The following is a 19152-nucleotide window of genomic DNA, read 5'->3' on the forward strand; positions in this document are numbered from 1 at the left end:
CTTTCTGTGTTGCACTGCTCGAAGATATGAGCGACAACAAATTCACCCAGTGCAACCACCCCTTCCTTTCTACCACCACTCTCAAAACCCACCTCAACCTCAAGGGCTACTTGTTGAGTCGAAGATTCCTTAACAAGCCCCCCCACCCTCCGCCATCCCCTACCCGCCATTCAGATGACGAGGAGTAAACTCCCGTCATGCCCTTGTATCGCTTGCCTCCATGTATACGTCTCTTTATGTTATTAAATTTTAAAAAGAAGAAGAAGAAGAACAAGAACAAGAAGAAGAAAGAAGCACCACAATCACCGCACCTAGGGTTCTCCCTAGCCCCCTCTCCACTTCACACTTAGGACACATCAAGGGCAGGACTTTCAGACCTGTCACCCTAAGACTTGCACCGCACCTCCAACGAAGCACGAACTGGGTCCTCAAGTGTGGGATGTTACCAAGGGCTTGCCCAAGGTTAGACCCATCTCCCAGTTCCACTGCCATGGGCACCACACACTACATGGCGAGACAGACACATCCCTTAGGGAGTGCACAACTTTTCTTGTAGGTTATGTTCGCGTTTCAAGAAATGGCTACTCGTGGAAGAGGATCGCCCACGGCATCCTTTAATGGTCAAAACTTCTTTTCATGTGCCGACATCCAGCCATCTGCCTACTGATGGCTTCCCTAATTGAACCAAGTCAAGGTAGAACTGCCATTGGCATAGATCTTGGAACCTCATCGTCCAATGATCCATGCCCAATGCCTCAAGATCTACGGAACGCTTATTGATTCCACAAGCCTGAAGACCTTCAACTCAAAACTGAAGACCTTCTACTCAAAGACAAGGATCTTCAATCAAGGCCATGGATTTTCAAGGCAAACAGCGTTCGGGGGGTTTCTCCAGAATAAATCCCTCCAATACCATCCTCCTAAGGGATTGCTTATTGCTTCAAGCGTTTCGGATACTCAAAAGACGACCAGCTACATAAGGGGCACCACAACAGTGTGAAAGATGTCGAGTATCTTCATGGAGCCTAAAGCACGCCAGAATCTTTCCTGGTCATTGTCCTTAAACCCCATCACTTATCATTCACCCAACCACATTGGAAGCAGTGTCACCCACCTACATGTTCCACCTAGCAGCCGACCTAACTAGCCACTACGTACCACCACAGTGCCATGGGATTGGCACTTGGCTAGGAGGGGTGTAATGTTACCATGTTTCCCGCAGCACAGAGGAGCGAAAAATGGAAATAGCAAAAAAAACATAGGATAAAAGCAGAAAAAGGTGCCTTGACCGGTAACTAGTCTCTGAAAAATTTAAATGCTCGGGCACGACCCTCAGAAAGCCTCGGTGTTGGCCCGCGACAACAAAAGAGAAAAAGGGCGCACCATTAAAATGTGGGAGCGCCCCTGAATCTTTGTAAAAGAGTGCCAGGCTCGCTTCTATGCAAAGTGTACACATTAGCTGGGAATAGGATACATTAGAATGGTGGGAAATGGGAAAAAGGGCCTAGGCTACGGCCGGCCATGTAAAAGAGGGAAAAGGGGATGACCGCCCAAAAAGGATTTAGAGCTTTGTATATAAAGTTGAAAAGTGAATGAGAAGCTCATTCTTTGGTGTGTGGCAAAAAGAGTCTTCTTCTTCCTCTCTTCTTCTCTCCTTCTTGCTTGTGTGTGCTCTTGAGAGAGGGAGTGTGAGAGTGTGAGGGAGTGAGTGTGTGTGAGAGTGAGGAATCAAGAGGGTGAAGCTCTTCACCATCTCCTCTTCTCTTCTTCTCTTCTCTTCTCTTCTCTTCTCTTCTCTTCTCTCACGCACGCGGCTATGGAGGATGGAGCTTGGAGATGGAGGAGGCTTGAGGATGCTTGAGCTAGCATCAAGAATCGTGGAGCTACCGAAGTGCAAGGGAGAGGAGGGTACTCGATCAAGCATCAAGGTAAGCTCACTACACTTGTAGGATCGACAGCGCGTCGGCTAGGTGAGAGATAGCCTTTAGAGCTCTCTTGGAATGCTTGAAACAAGAAGCGGTCCGTGGGTCTTGGCGGTTGAGCGAAAGCTCCCACAATTGTCGTGGCTCCACTGCGGCTCTCCTACACCTCAGGGATTGTCCCCAAGATGTATCGCTAACACATATAACACATCCGAAATAGACTCCACTCTTGGTACCAATATTATATCATTCCAGGAATGTACTAGTCCTCACATACTTGTCCCCTTGGACCCACCGTCTAGACCTACAGCTTGGGTGCCTTACTCTCTCCAACGTGGGTCATTTATATTCAACCAATTGCTATGCATGCCAGTAATAGATACCACGAGTATGATTTATGCAATGGTGGATGATTGTGCACAAACAATTATGGTTTGAAATCAGCATGTGTCATGCGAAAACAATCCTTTTAATGAATTTTCGCTAATGCGCAATGCGTCTTTGTATTAACCTAGCATCAAGGCAAACCTCGTGCTGCTAGATTCATTATTTTCAAATAAATCGCCTCCGAAATGTTATATATAAAGAAAACAATTAGAATTTTTATCATTTCAGTGTTTAAACGGTTATATAACATCATCCTCTCTCTCAAAGTTTAGATTTTGCTGCGTTGCATAGGTGTAGAGGGTTTTTTATGTCATTTTTTGTATGTAAAAGCAATAAATACGCACTCTAACACAAAGGACAAGGCCAAATTGAGGCTTAACCTCATGCTTCAGCCCCATCAGACATTCATAGATCTTATTTTTCCATATTTTTCAAACGCAACAAACCCATTTTCTCCTATTTTTCTCTATTTTTTATTTATTCTTAATAGAAAATAGATATTTTCTGATTTTCCTTTGATGGCTGATCATTTGAACTGAAACTTAGCATTCTCCCTTATTTTATGCCCTTTCCACTCATTTTTTCCCACTCAAAATCAAAATAACTATCATTTTCCATCAAAATTAGTGGTTTTTCAGGTTTTGAAAATTTATAATTGCTATAAATCAATACGACTTCTACATAACAGTGATTGGAGCCCTCAAACATAATGCAAGGAACATTCAAATAAAATTTAAGCCCATGTGCACACCATTTAGACCATGAACAATAAAAAACAAGCAAAATCCTTTCATAAAATAGAGCATACCATCTTTTTGCGTGTTTTGGGTTTCTTGAATAATTAATTGGGACTGTGTATCGACCCACCAGCCATGGATTTCAGCATAGATATTTAGTCTTCAGCCTCCTCAGTCTCTTGGAACAATCCGGTGTCTCCCAGACAAACATCCATCACCAGATTCTCTTCTTGATTCTTGCCACACGAATTGCCTCTATGTAGGAGAGAGAGGGAGGAGAGAGAAAGACTGGTTTTTTATCTCTTTGCTCAGTGCATCATTCCTCGCACGGTCTGGAGCGATCGGAGGCACAGAGAATCTTCATTCCACAGCTAGGAGGGTTCCTCTCCATTTGCCCGATCAGAAAATGCTAAGAAATGGGGCGCAAAAAAACTGACGCCCCTCCCCCCCCCCCCATGCCGTTTCATTTTGTGAGCTTCTTTTAAGCTCTTAATTAGAGCTTAAGCTTAAAACCAAATTATCTAGTTCATGAAAATTGCTGTCACACTTCGGACAAGTGGTTTTTTCACTTTTGGAGGGGCAAATGATGTCGGATTTGAGATCCGTCTGGACGGATGGTTCCGTGGTATCAAAATCTACAAATATAGGCCCTGTCACGCTCTTCTTGGCTTCTAGATCTAGTAGCTGCTTCACAACCCCAAACCTTGCGGGGATTAAATGGGGGATCAAACGACTTCGAAATTGAGATCTGAGACTTGCGTTGGATTCCTGACATCATTTTGCATCTAGAAAAATTAGCACTAGCGCCTTAAGGACTTGTCGCTTAAAATCGTACTGATCGCCACTGTCGCCTTCGACGAAGTCTATTTTTCCCCTGATATTTGTAATTTTTGGCTCTTTTTAAGCACTTCTCGACATAAAAAATCATATGTCACCGAAATTGCAGTATACCTAGAAGTTACTGTTAGGACCACTTACAGGTCCAGAACGAAGGCCAAAATGACCTCACATGCTAAAAATCATAGCAAGATAGGCCCTTTCTTACAAAGTTTCACTACAATCGAAGACTGCAATCTTACCAACTTCAAGATCCTCCTACAACTGAAACCTAAAGCAAATTGAGCAAGATGGAAGAGCTTCTTACATGTTACTTGCTTGCTTGATTCCATGCTTCTATGCCTTCACCTTAGCCTTTAATCGAGCTTTGCACAGCTGTGGAACAATTGTGATACCATGAAAACAAATAAGAGAGGAGGGAGGTGAAGCACTCAAGGGAGCACATACACACAATATCAATGGAGACTTGAGAGCAGAGAGAGATAGGCCTAAAATCTTCTTCTTATTCTTTCTTCTTCTTTCACACAAAAGAGCTAAATCTACAACATGATAAAAGACTAATATAAAAGTACCATAACATAAATATACGTTGTCATGCTGCTACGCGCACACCATGTAAAAAAGTCTAGAGTGTGGCTTCCTTTTAGATTTAGAGAGCCAATGACACTTTAGGCATTAGTATTAGTGTCCATGGTTCAAAATATTAGATTTTTTTGGACAAGTTTTTAGTCAAATTTTGATATTCTAGATATTATCTCTTGTAGAAATCCATAAAACTATAGATAACTTCTAGATTAGGAGGACATGTAAAAGAAAGCATATAGCTTTCATCCAATTTGAGAGGATTTTATGTAAAAAAAAGAGATTAGCGAAATCGCGCGACGCACGATCGCTGTTTTCAAGCAGTGAACAGCGCTCCAAAAGTGGGAGATGAAGAAGGAGTGATCTGGCAGGATTCTGGCCAAGTGTCCTGGTATTTAACCCCCCTTTTGGAGCCATTGGAAGCATCAGATTGGTGATCTGAGCAGCATAGAGGAAGGTATTATTTTGTACACGTTTTTGTCTATTAGAGTTATATTTTCTCATAATGCTAAGAGAAACTAACAGGCTTCATCTCTGTTAGTATTCTTCTATATTTTCTAATTCTTTTTGGCAGTATTCTTCTACATCTTCAATCTCTTCAAACCCCTTCTGTTTCGTCTACTCCTCTCCTTGAATCTACCTACACCCTGCTGTCTCTTATCTTCAAGAACTTGGCTTGAAACCTTCAACTCTTCTCTTATCTCTACCATCTCCAAAGTCTAAGCTCTTGAACCCCCATACATTCTTCTCTTGCCAAACCCTTGTGGTGACCTTCAACCCTATGCGCTGCGACATTTGTGAACCCGACGTGAAGGTCAGTGTAAGAGAACTCCAAGATGGGGGATTCTTCAGGAGATACTCTACAACAATTGGTGTGCATACTGTAGCAGACTCGGCAACAACAAATCCAAATGTTACAACAACAACAACAAAGGCAAGACGAAGAGAAGATTGATTCCACAACTATCAAGGCCCTAGAGGAAGTTGGGCATGAATTAAAATAATTTAATGGTCAAAATGTCTCTATTTTTATTCGCTTATATGTTGAAAAAATCCTATTCTTTGGTATACCACAACATGCATGGAGCCATTATTTTGCCAGACTAGCCAAGCATGGTCTTCAAGAAAGAATCCATGGTCTTTTTCAACAAGATGTAGATTGGGCTGCATTCAAAAAAGCCCTACATGAATAATTCTTCTCAGAAGACTCTGGCCTAATGACAAAGAAAAGTTTCACTGAATGGGTTGAAAAACCCAACAAAGGTTTAGTTGCAACAACTCTATATCATGAGTTTGAAAGTAAATTTGGACAACTTGATGCTGAAGACCAACAAAGTATGGAAGGTCAGAAGATTGAATTATTCCTTAAGGATGCAGATCCCATTCTGTAAGAGAAGCTTGCTGATCACCTAGAAGATGCTACCTCCGAATTAGGAGTCAAGACTGCATGGATAGATATTACTGATGTAGTTAACATGATTGCTCGAAGAGAGTGGATGCGACTAAGATTGGGCTCTACTACAACTTTAACAACTCCATTGATGGAGCTTATTCCACCTTCAAAATCCCCTATTCCTTTGACTAATCAACCAACTCTTTCTTCTTCTGTTCCTTCTAAAAGTGATGTTATGGATCAACTCATTAAAAGCATGTGTGACCTTCATTTGAATCTTACAGAAATTAGTTCCAAAGTAGAGAAGCTGGATGTCAAAGTCGAAGAGCGAGGACGAGCATAAACTCAAAGACCCATGAGAGAAGGCTTCAAGAGGCGCTGTATTTGGTGTGATAGCCAACAACATGACAAGAGGGAGTGTTCTGCCTTCCGTGAGGCTGAAGCACAGAAGCTCGTCTTTTGGAAAGACGGAAAAATTGATGCGGCTAAAACAGGTCTTCCACTGGAGCCAAATTTTGGCAATGGTGGAATGAAGAAAAGATGAGAAGATTTAGCTGTAAAGAATGCATGTAGCTACCTATGGGCTGCAAAATTGAGCCAATTAAATCAAGTTTGAAAGCATGTAAAGCTAATGTGCAATCTAAAGTATGAATGTAGGCACTAGATCAAATGGAACGTGGTAAAGTAGCCAAAGAAGATTTGGCTAATGCCAATCAGTATATTCGAGGAATAACTGGTTGGAAAGAACCGGTAGATTCTTTTTTTGCTTTTGCACATTTGGTTGATGTCAATCATAAAGAAGTCTTGATTGAAGAAAAGAGAAGAAGAGAAGATGAACAAGGGCCTTCATCTTCTGGTCCTCTAAAATGGGTAACTAGAAGAACACATGAACGAGCAAAGCTTACTGAAAATATAACCCCAGTTCAAGAGATGGAAGATGCGCCACAAACAAAGAAGACTGAAGAAAAGAAGAAAGGCAAGCAGCCATGCTACAAATTGCAGTCTGACATAGAATCTGCAGCCCATCTCAAACGAGTCCTGGAAGAACGAATTTTAAGAATAAAAATTGAATTCACCTTAGACGAAATTCTTGGAATTGCCAAACGTGAATTCCATGATGAAATTATTAATGTAATCAAAAGGAAAAGACAATATGTTGGTGATGAAGAAACAGTGCATGCTTTTTTGCAAGTCCTTCGAGTTTTTTGCAGGATAAAGAGAAGCTGACTTCACAAGGAATTCAACTTGAACCAGTTAAAGAATTAATTGCAGCAATTGAAGCTGAAGATAAAGAAAACATGAATGCAAAAATTAAAGAAGTGAAAGCTGAAAATGTAATGGTTGGCTGGTCCAAACCAGTTGGGAAGCCCACCTCTCAAAAAGAAGGCCGTCTACAGCACATCCATGAGAAAGAAGAGGCTCGGTTCATTCCAAGCAGTCACTACTTCCGTACGCATTGGGCAAGAGCAACAACGGAGATATTTGTCAAAATTGGAGAAAAAGAAACACCATGTATTGCACTCTTAGACCATGGCTCGGAGATAAATGTCATGGCAAGGAGTCTCTATGAAAGCGGCAGATGGCCCATAGATGTTGATCTAGGTTGGCGAATGAGAGCTGCAAACAACTCTTCTGGAGAGTTAAATGCTGCATGTCCTAATGTGCAGGTAACTATTGGAGACATAAAAGACAATTTTCACTTTTTTGTTCAAGACTCTTGCAGCTACCCTATCATTCTTGGGCAACCTTACATTTCTGAAGCCCGCTTGGAAACAAAACCTCTTGATGATGGTTCTTCCTATGCTCGAATCCAAAGCAAGGATAATGAACGAGCTGTCCAATTTCTTACTATGTGTGTTAAGCATCATTGAAATAGAGATTGACTGCGTGATTATCCTGTGCCTCCTAATGCTCGAGAATTCAAGGGTTTTCGGGCTGCACTACTATAAAGGGAGGCTACGGTAGTGTATCATGTAAAAAGATTGAACCTCCTCATGCAACAAAAACTGTGCCTCTAGCAAATTTATATGTATGTACAACCAATAGTATGGGCTGTTATAAGTCTCTTCCGGTCATGACTAAGAATGAAAGAAAATATTTATATCATGTAAAAAGGGAGCTGAAAACTTATGACACGATGGCTGAAAATGAAGATATTTCGGGCATTTTTTTGGACTGATTACTACTTACACATTGGCTAAAATATATGCAGCTGCTCATACAGAAAATTAGGCAAAAAATCAGTCCGTAGAAGTATGTACATTGGATTTTTATCAAACAATTCAAGAATTTGTTGAACAGGAAGACAATGGTTTACTCAACAAGGCTGAAGCACAAGTGGAGACAAAATACAAGACAGTGGATAAGAAAGTCAAACCTGTGGCAGCAGTCCCACTGCCTCCTAAAAGTGAAGGGTTCACTGATAGGGCAACAAATCAGCCAAGTCTTCGTGATCCTTCCAACATTGGTCACAAGTTCACATCTAAAAGTATAAAAGAGCTCAAAATAGGTGAAAATTCTTTCCTTTCGCTGTCTGAAAAACACTCTTTTATGCAAATGCTAATGAAACATGGAAAAGATTTTGCATTTCAACCAAGTGGAATAAGCTGTGTGAATCCAAATATTGTGGCTCCTATGGTCATTTTTACGGTTCCACATGTGCCTTGGAACCTCAAGCCCATTCCCGTTCCAAGGGCGCATCTGCCCAAATTATTGGAACTTCTAAATGAGAAGATCAGAATGAAGATTTTAGAGCCTTCTTCAGCACCTTACTCAAACCAATGGTTTACTATGCCTAAGAAAAATGGATCTTTACGATTCATTCAAGATCTGCTACCTGTCAATTGTGTCACAATCCTGTCACAATCTGAAATGTTGGTTCGGGTCCAATTGTTGATGAGTTTACTGAAGCTTTTGCAGGTAGAGCAATTTATTCTATGGGCGACCTATATTCAGGATATGACCAATTTCAGCTTTCATTAGAAAACTGAGACATTACCACAATGAAGACACCTCTTGGATTGGTTCGCATGTGCACTCTACCACAAGGTGCAACAAACTCCGTAGCCAGCCCATATAATGAATGCCATGCACAAAGTCTTAAGGGACTTTATTCCACAACTTACTCTTCCATTTTTTGATGATGTACCTATCAAGGGATGTGAAGTCAATGAAAAGAATGAGGAGCTTAACAAAGATGGTTGCAGGACATTTGTAGTTAACCATATTCATGATTGTGACTGGATTTTGACAAGGCTAGAAGAGGTACATCTTACCCTTTCTAGAGCTAAGTCGATTTTTGGAGTAGAAGAAGTCCTAGTGGTCGGTCATCTATGTGGCCCCTATGGACGCAAATCTTCTCCAATCAAGATAGATGCCATCAACAGCATGCAAGAAAAATGCAAAAATGTTTCAAAGGTGAGAAGATTTCTTGGCGCATGTGTATTCTATCCCATATGGATACCACATTTTGCTCATCTAGCTGAAAATCTTTATCAATTATTAAGAAAAGGCCAAAGATTCTCTTGGAATAAAGAGCATATTCTCACTATGCATAAATTAAAGAAGCTATTAATTTCAGCCTCCACTCTCAAAAGGGCTGACTATTCAAATGGTCAACCCATCATCCCTACTGTGGATACAAGTCTCATTGGGATAGGATGGACTGTTGGCCAAGAGGATCTTGAAGGTAACAGGTATGCAATTCATTTTGGAGCAAAAGTTCTCAATGAACATCAAAGAAGGTATGCACAAGTAAAAAGGGAACTGTGGGGAGTTGTAACAATATTAAAGTGTGATCGTGAACACTTTATAGGTGCTTCCATAGTGGTAGAAACTGATTGTCTTCCACTCTTGGCATGATTGCAACTGCTCTACACCCGACATTGCTATGCTAAGATGGATTGCATATATTAAGTCTCTCAACCCGAATTAAAGCATATTGCAGGAAAAGTGAATCCAGCTGCTGACATGCTATCACTTGCAAGATATGACAATGAAGAAGAGTTGATGGAAGAAGATGAAGCTGAAGAATCTATACTTGCTGAATTTCATTCCATGGCTACTGAAAATACATTTTTAGTTACTGCATATACTAGTCCAAATCTGAAAACAACAGGATCGTCAACTAGAAGCCAGCATGCTCATTGCATTGCTCAAGTTCTAGTTCATTTCCTTGAAGAAGATTATGAAGAAGATTGGCTAAAGATCGGCCAATATTTAAGCAGAATGAAGAAGAAGGAGACTTGGACTGATGAGGAGTTTAAACATATCAAGAGGAAAGCTTATGGCTTTTTTCTTAAAGAAGGACATCTATGAAAGCATGCAAAGAAGAAGAAAGGGGCACCTGTCCGAGTTTTAGGTAACAAAAGATTGCAACAACAGGTAATGAAGGAATTTCATAAAATCCTGTGGGCTGGCCATAGAGGCATATGGGGAACCTTTAGTAAAGCCAAAGAAAAATATTGGTGGAAAAACATGTATCGGGACATAGCACATTTTGTTGAAACCTGTTATGTGTGTCAAATATATTCTATGGTCAAGCATCGAGATGGGTTACAACCAACTTATCCTTTGTCTATACATTATAGATGGGTTATTGATCTTATAACCATGCCTACAGGAATATGGAATATTCAGTATTTAGTGCTTGCAAGAGAGGATCTAACCAATCAAGTTGAAGACAAAGCTGTTTGTCATTTTTTGCTTGAAGAAGTGTTTTGTAGATATGGTTGTGTGGGTAAAGTAACTGCAGATAGAGGAAAGTTGGATGCTAATGAGACACGCAACTTCTTTGCTTAATTGGGTATTAAGTTGGCTTTAACATCATCCTACAACCCTGAAGGCAATGGAAAGAGTGAGAGAGGTCATCAACCTATTCTCAAAGCTCTAGCAAAGTCTTGTAGAGGAAAGATCAAAGAATGGCCTAAAATGCTACCTTTTGCATTATGGGCTGACTGGACTACTCACAGTTCAGTGACTGGCTATATGCCAGCTGAACTTATGCATGGACAACAACCAATTATGCCAATTGAAGAATCTGTTCTCACATGGAGTTTTCTACCTTGGGAGGAAGGCATCAGTAGAGAAGAGTTGCTGACTTTGCACATATGGCAGCTAGATAGAAGGCATGAAGATGTTCAAGCAGCTATTGAGAAGCTAAAGACAGCAAGACTAAAGAACAAAAGAAGATTTGATAAGCGACATCGACTTCGGCCAAGAGCAATTCAAGAAAATGACTGGGTGCTTGTTTAGCAGCCTAGACAATCAATACAGTGCTTCTAGGAAGATGGTAAAGCGTTGGTTTGGTCCATATGTGGTAAAGGTCGTTCATGACAATGCCACATATTCATTGGCTGAATTGGATGGAATAAGCATGAAGATACCCATTGCTGAAAAAAGAATCAAGCTCTTCAAACGAAGAGAAAGTTCAACATATGAGCTAGAAGACTTGAATATAATTCAAGAGCATGACGACATAGAGGAAGAAGAAGAGGCAGAAGATGAAGACATTGATATGGCAGAAGATACTTCTTCTGACACTGCAAATTCGTAAGACTTTGGCACATGCCAGAGGATGTGCAGGTTAGGAGGGGGTGGATGTCGTGCCGCTACACGCACACTGTGTAAAAAAATCTAGAGTGTGGCTTACTTTTAGATTTAGAGAGCCAATGCCACTTTAGGCATTAGTATTAGTGTCCATGGTTCAAAATATTAGATTTTTTTGGATAAGTTTTTAGTCAAATTTTGATATTCTAGATATTATCTCTTGTAAAAATCCATAAAACTATAGATAAATTCTAGATTAGGAGGACATATAAAAGAAAGCATGTAGCTTTCAACCAATTTAAGAGGATTTTATGTAAAAAGAAGAGATTAGAAAAATCGTGCGATGCACGATCGCTGTTTTCAGGCAGGGAACAACACTCCAAAAGTGGGAGATGAAGAAGGAGTGATTTGGCAGGATTCTGGCCAAGTGTCTTGGTATTTAACCCCTCTTTTAGAGCCATTGGAAGCATCAAATTGGTGATCTGAGCAGCATAGAGGAAGGTATTATTTTGTACACGTTTTTGTCTATTAGAGTTATATTTTCTCATAATGTTGAAAGAAACTGACAAACTTTATCTCTGTTAGTATTCTTCTATATTTTCTAATACTTTTTGGGAGTATTCTTTTACATCTTTAATCTCTTCGAACCCCTTCTCTTCCGTCCACTCCTCTCCTTGAATCTACCTACACCCTGTTGTCTCTTATCTTCAAGAACTTGGCTTGAAACCTTCAACCCTTCTCTTATCTCTACCATCTTTGAAGTCTAAGCTCTTGAACCCCCATACATTCTTCTCTTGCCAAACCCCTGTGGTGACCTTCAACCCTACGCGCTGCGACAACGTGGTCACTGAGTGTAAATACGCTAGGAAGGAAGAGTTCCATAATAAATGTGCCATAAACAAGGATGGACTATGTGGGTGTAGTAGTCCAGTTGTAGAATCACTGGCGTATCCTCATGTCGGTCACCTAACATGCCAGTGAATAATATCGTGCCACATCACTAAGGCATGCAGTGGATAATAGCTCTCGTAGAGTTCAACATCTCAATAGTATGTGTGGGAGCTTCTCACTCAACTGCAAAGATCCCACTGACCGCTTTTATTGCTTCAAGTGTTTCAATCCAAGTGCAATAGCTATCTCTCACATAGTTGTACGCACTCTCACATCTATGAGTGTAGTGAGCTTACCTCCATGATCGATCGAGTATCCTCCTCCTTCAAGCACTCCGGTAGGTCCATCATCCAAGGTGCAAGCTCAAGTAGGCTTGATCCTCAAGCTCCAAGGTCCATGCTCCATTGCCGCATGTGAGACAAGAGAAGAGAAGAGAAGAAGAATAAGAGAGGAGAAGATGGAGAGCTTCTCCACCCACCACAGTCCTTCACCCTCACACACTCACTCTCTCACACCCACTCTCTCAAGCACAAGCTCGAGTAATAAGAAGAAGAAGAGAAAAAGACAGCTATTTTTGGCGACACACAAGAATGAGCTTCTTCATTCACTTTTTGCCATTTATACAAAACCCTAATCCCCTTTAGGTACCCATCCCTTTTTTACATGCATGGCCATTTTAGCCTAGGTCCTCTTTTCCTATTCCCTTCCTATTTGCATTGTTCCTTTACCCATGCCCATCTATATTTACAAATTGCACAGGAGGGAGCCTAGAATTCTTTTACAAGGATTTAGAGTGTTTTTTAATATTTAAAATGTGTTTTTTCTCTTTTGCACTTACCTTGAACTTTCAAGCTTGTCCTTGCACTTTTTGCCTTTTTTTCTCTTATTCCTTCTATTGGGCTGCCATTTTTCACTTTTTCCTACGTCTTTTTATATTTATTTTTACTTTCTTTGCACTGGGGTTAACATTCCCCCTCCTAGCCAAGTGGGAATCCCAAGGTACTTACAAGCATTTGTTGATGAGGGCTCAGGTGGTTGAAGTGTTCCCATGTGGGTCGATGATGGGGCTTTGTGGAGATTCGATGGAGAGAAGAAGCATCATAAAATTGGATGAGAGATTGCGAAGGTCGAGGATAGATTTTAGTGGGTAACGGGGGCCTTCGATGTCACTAGTTCATCACAGTTTTTGAGTGTACCTAAAAAAGAAAAAGGAAGTGCACTACCTAGGGGTGTATCTATCTCACTATGCAATGCATGGTGTCTATGCCACTGAGATTGAGATTTGGGTCGCAACCACAGGGGAGCCTGTGGTGTTGTTCCACACTTGAGGATCCAGTTTTTATATGAGGGGAGGTGCTGTGGATAATACTTAGGGAGACACGTCTACCATAGGTGAGTGAAAACTCCCTAAGTGTGTCTTGCCCTTGATGTGCCCTAAGTATGAAGTGGGAAAAGGACTAGGGATATGATTGTCCCTAGGTGCAATGTCTGTGGTACTCTGATGGTACATGAGAATTCCATTTCGTCCTTTTCTTGTGCTTCTTCTGTGTCTTTTTTTTTCTTTTCTTTTCTTTTCTTTTTTCGACACTTAATACATGGGGAGAAAGTATGCTAGGTGTCATCCCTATGCTCTTCAGGGGCTACACTACGAGGGGACCTAAGGGATTTTGTAAGGAAGGGTCTACTCCGCAATTATCCTTTTACGTTGACAAGTATATTTAGAGGTGTAGTTGATAGGAAGGGTGGCTGCACTAGTAAAGTGGCTATCATTCATATCTTCCAGGATAGCCATACAAAAAGAAGGCAAGAGTGTGGCCCTCATCATTAGACATGCCACCACACAACTATCAATACTACCTGTGTTTAGATTAAAAAAGAGTAGTAGGAGTCGAGCCTCTTCCACTATGGGATTTTATTTGAGAAAAATCCTAAGTATCCTCAGATAATTACATGTGGTAATAAAGGTGGGGTTAGGAAAGGATGAGAATTGGTCGAGGAAGTGCGTGATGGATGAGCAGATGTCTTGATCAATGAAGATTAGGCACTCCTTTGGGCTTTCTGCATTCACATTGTAGATCCTTGGAAAGTTGTACTTGCCATGCATATCCATGTTATAATCTACCCCTATTCTTAGTGGATATGGCATGTAGGTAGGGTCGTTGCACTTGTCTGGTATGGTGCCATAGAACACCACCATCCAAGCATCTAGGTTGCTATCTGAGATGCATCTCTACCATTGTGGTTGGGCATCTGTCTTCAGAATCTCCCAAACCTTGTCTTGCCAATAATCTATGGGCTCTCTTTGCCACCTTGTGGTGTGTTTTCTTCTCTCCTCTATCCACCTATTCCCCAGCCGTTGTGAGCCTGATCACCTGCTCCACCACCCTCAGAGATAGAACTCTGTCTAAAGAACGAGAGTAGTGAAAGGAGAACTCAAAGGGTCGGCTTTGGTTTTCCCATTGCTCTCAAATAGCCAATTCTTGGGCCCAGTTTACAGGGTAACCTTCTCTCTTTGTGTGACCTGGACCTCAAGAACTTACTATGGCCTTGCTTGAAGTCTCCTTTGTGCCAACTCTACCTACACTTTCTTTTCACAACCCTCTCAAAGGCGGCTTCCTCACCCTACTCTTCCGTGTGTGCTTGCACCTAATATACTAGGCTCGGCACTTGCAGCTGTTCTTCTTCATCTTGGCCTTATTCGAAGTCTGGCCCTGTTTTTCTTGGTGGTTCCGTTGGAGCTGTAGTGGGTGGTTGAGCTAGTTGTTCTAGCTCTCCAAATCCTAACTCCTCATCCTTCTTCATCGAGAGCCCAATCTACCTCAAGTGTTGTCATTGTTTCTCTGTGCTTAGACTGGTGCTCTATTTCAGTAATCTTTCATCAAGGCCATATCTCAAGGCTCATCTTCTAAGTTCCAGCGGTTTGTTCCTCCCATGCCTTAGCCTTTTTGCTTATCCTCTCTATGCCCTAATTCTGGTACTAAGACAGCATCATGACCATCTACTCTTACTCCTTCCAGATTCTAAGCATTTCCTCTTTCTGTTGTTTAAGATAGTTCAACTGCTCTACCAGTCGTTCTCGTTCTAAGAGGGCCACTTGAAGTTGGTTTTCCATCTCTGTTAGTTTTTTGAATGTCACTTCGTCTCTTTGTGCCTTGGCCTCATGCAATTCCTTGAGCAACTCTTCTTTTTGTTATTTCTCCTTTTTTCACTTTGTGTAGGCTTGCATCCTAACCCTTCCTAGCTCCTCAGTGAGCTTGTCTATACTTCTCTTTAGCTGGTCGAGATACTCTTGTATCTACTCAATCGTACATTAGGCTCAAGTTGTGCACTTGGGTCCACTACCACTTTGGCTTGTCCATGAGATCCTTGAGGGGTTTGAGATTGGCAAGCTGGGTTACCTGCCACCCCTTTTGTCAAGTATTCAAGGGTCCCTTGGAGTTTGATTTTATTAAATAGAATGTGGAAAGGAACATGTGTTGGTTGTCTACTAAGGCTCCTAGCCATCATGCAAAGTGGTATCGAAGGCGAGGTCTTACTACCCTTCGACAACTGAGATATTGTGGCTTAATGGGATTCACTGGCTATCCTTGTAGCATGCTTATAATTCTCATCGTCATCTAAGAATGGTAGGTCAATGGTTGCTAGCACATGCATCAAATCTCGCTCGTCCTCCTTGGGGCAAGTGATATACTTTGTTAATGGCTCGTAAGAATTCCTAACCTCTGAGTCTCCTTTCAAGATAGCAAAGATGGAATCTAGGTTAATCGGTGTAGTCTCCTAGGTATCCATCTTAACTCTTACAACCTCAAATCTGTTGCCTAAGAATATAAGACCGTTGCCCCAATCTTCTATCACTCATGTGTTTCACATCCAGGGTCAGTCTAGTAGGACGTTGTAGTCCATTCCCTTCATGACTATGAAGTTCACTGAGAACTAGACTCTCGCTATCTTCAAGGGCCAATATTTTAGCACTACAAATGGTTTGACCTTACCCCAATCATGCACAGGACTGCATGGTTGAGTACACTGACTCGAGTTTCTGTACCTTCAATTCCCTTTCTTGTAGCATCTCCTAATGTGTTGATAGGCAAGATTGTGTGCATCTTTGTGCCTTCCCAAAAGGCATTTACATGCAAAGACTTAGGCACTAAGTTTGAGGTTAAGCTTGGTATATGCATTTCTGCGTCGTGGTCAAGTAAGTTGGTCACTCCAAGCTCCTCATGTCATTCTACCCACTCCTTCAACCCTTGCCATATCGTTGGGTTCTGCATGCGTAGCTCTCCCAAAGGTAGGGTCAGAGGGGCCAATATCAACGTTGTGAATAAATTGCCAACTACCTAATTTTTGTTAGGCTCTACACCCTTTTTCCATCTTGGGCAGTCTGCCCACTTATGGCATCTAGGCTCTGTGTATGTGCTCTGTGTACGTTGTGTTATGTGGGGTGTAGATGCATGTCTTGATTTGAACTGAGTAGGTGAGACCACTGGGCTCACATTAGAGAGCTCATCAATCTCCAATACTCTTACCTACTCCTTGACTTTATCCACCACTTCCAATTGGTACCTCGGATCGGGATATTCTCTAACCTTGGCACTTTCCTTTTCTCCTATCTTAGGAGCAGAGGTCTCTACTTTTGCATTTGTGACTTGCTTCCCCTTTGGTAACATGGTGGCACTGTTTGTCCTAAGTGTAATATTTGTCTCAGCTCTCTCTTTCCTTCTTCTATGGCTTTTCTTCCCTATTAAAGCTGCGTCGAGGTTGCTAGGTCCAGGTATTGAAATACCATTTTAATTTACATGTGCTCGGGTCATGACATTCAGCGAAATTGGCATGGCTTTGCCATCAAGTGTTTAAACTCTGAACAATCTCAATGGTATGGATGGCATGATAGTCGGCCTTCTCTTCCCTTTCAAGGCATTGTGATGAGATGTCTTAGGTGACTGCAAGTCTAGCATGCGATGGGTTCTTTGTTCTGTCCTCCTAGACCTCTAGCTCTTCCCTTGCCCAACACCATCACCGGCATTGGTCTGAAATCCATCAATGGGATTGCCCTCTTTTTCATACGAGACATAAGGGTTTACATATGCATCGTCCTCATTCGACTCCTCAACGTAATGTATCAGAGCATCCCTCGGTGGATGGGTCACAATGGGTCCAGGTGGTATCGGTATCCTTGTGGGGTTGATATCTATCCTAGGGATGGATGGCTTTGTAAAATATTTCCATGCAATAGTTTATTCGTTGATAGAGCAATCGGTCAGGGGTTATGGATAGCATAATCATAAAAAGAAAAACATTAGAAATTGTGCATACAAGTATTAAGTAAAATTTGCATAGAATCGCTCTTTGATTCCCAAGGGGGAGAGAAAATATGCGATGGAATTATTATCGTGTCTATTTTTATATTGTTTGGGGAAAATACAATTAGTTTTGTTAGTTGATTGAACAACACCCTAAATGTTTTTCTTTCAATCAATTGATTGTTGCTTTGTGATTTGGATAAATATTCCAAGGCTTGTGTTGATGGCAAATGCATGGCAGGGGTCTGTAATGACAAGCTGCCATGGGAATAAAGGAATGTTTAGGTTGATTGCCTTGATTATGCTTGATTCTTAATTAGATTAATTAAGGAATGATATTTTTCCCAGGTGGATCATCTCCAAGATTGCACCATGGATTACCCCGAGAGGGCACTGCTTGATTCACGGGTCGAAGGTCGAGTGGTGAAAAGGCCAACCACGGAAAGTGTGTCTCACTCCTAGGTCACTCGAGGTCAGTGGAGCTGTGGACAACCCTTGCCGAGTCCGGAATGGAGTTGTAGAATGCCGTGAGCCCAACATTTGGAGGCGTTGGATGATCCTATTCTACATAAAGGATGAAAATTATGATGCCATGTAATTTGGACCGGGTACTTCTATTGGATAGAAGGGATACATATTTCTTCTGCATGGGCAGAAGACAAAGATTAACTTGAATATAAGTTAAGGAACTTGGTTGTCAAAAGGATTGCTTGTTTTATTTTTGTATCTGTGCTGTAAATTACGCGAACGAACCATGTTACCTAAAAGGCTTGATTAATGAAGTTGATTTTAAATGTTGCACATAAATGTGGTAGGACCTAATTAGAAAACTAAAGCTATCAAGGGCAACGGGTGGACGGAATCCCCGACGGGTCCGTCCTATGGCAAGGTGGTTTTAGAGAACTGGGAGGCTTCTCACAAGGATTTATTGCCATTCAACTTTAGGTATTGTTAAGTTAGAACCCGATTCATGCTGTTTTAGGGGACCGAAATGGGACTATGCCCTACAGGCAGAGAGATTGAGCGTGCATCCCTTTCATTTCCCATTCTCTTTGAACCAAGTGGGGTATGGATTTGCTTCGAATTGGGTATCCACGTGTAAAGTAGGATGTCCAAAACCCAACCCTAGAATGCTGTTAGGAGACCTTGGCCCTAGGAACCCACATTTCAGGTCGATCCTAGTGGGTCGGTCGTGAATGTTCCGTTGCAAGGCGGACTTGGGAAACCCTAGGCAACAAACCCAGAACATTCCTTGGAGTGCCGGGCAGTGACGCTTAGATTCATTTCTCGATGGACCACTAAAATGTGCTTGGATAGCCGAAAGGTAGACACGTTACACTTTGAATCATTGGGTGCTTGGAGAGCTAGTGAAGCCCCCTCCTGAAAGGTTGTGGTCTATTTCCTAGGTAGTAAGGTTGATTCTATGGCTCTGAGTATGGCAATTGCCTCGGTAGTCGGGAATGCATTGCATCATGGCCAAACCTACTGCAATTGACACAGGGTCTGGATTCGGAATCCATATACTCAAACAAAAGGTGGTTTCCTCCGCAATGCAT

Source organism: Lygodium microphyllum, chromosome 6 (genome assembly GCF_053477565.2).
Source record: "Lygodium microphyllum isolate KBCC chromosome 6, Lygodium_microphyllum_v1.1.10, whole genome shotgun sequence".
NCBI lineage: Eukaryota > Viridiplantae > Streptophyta > Polypodiopsida > Schizaeales > Lygodiaceae > Lygodium > Lygodium microphyllum.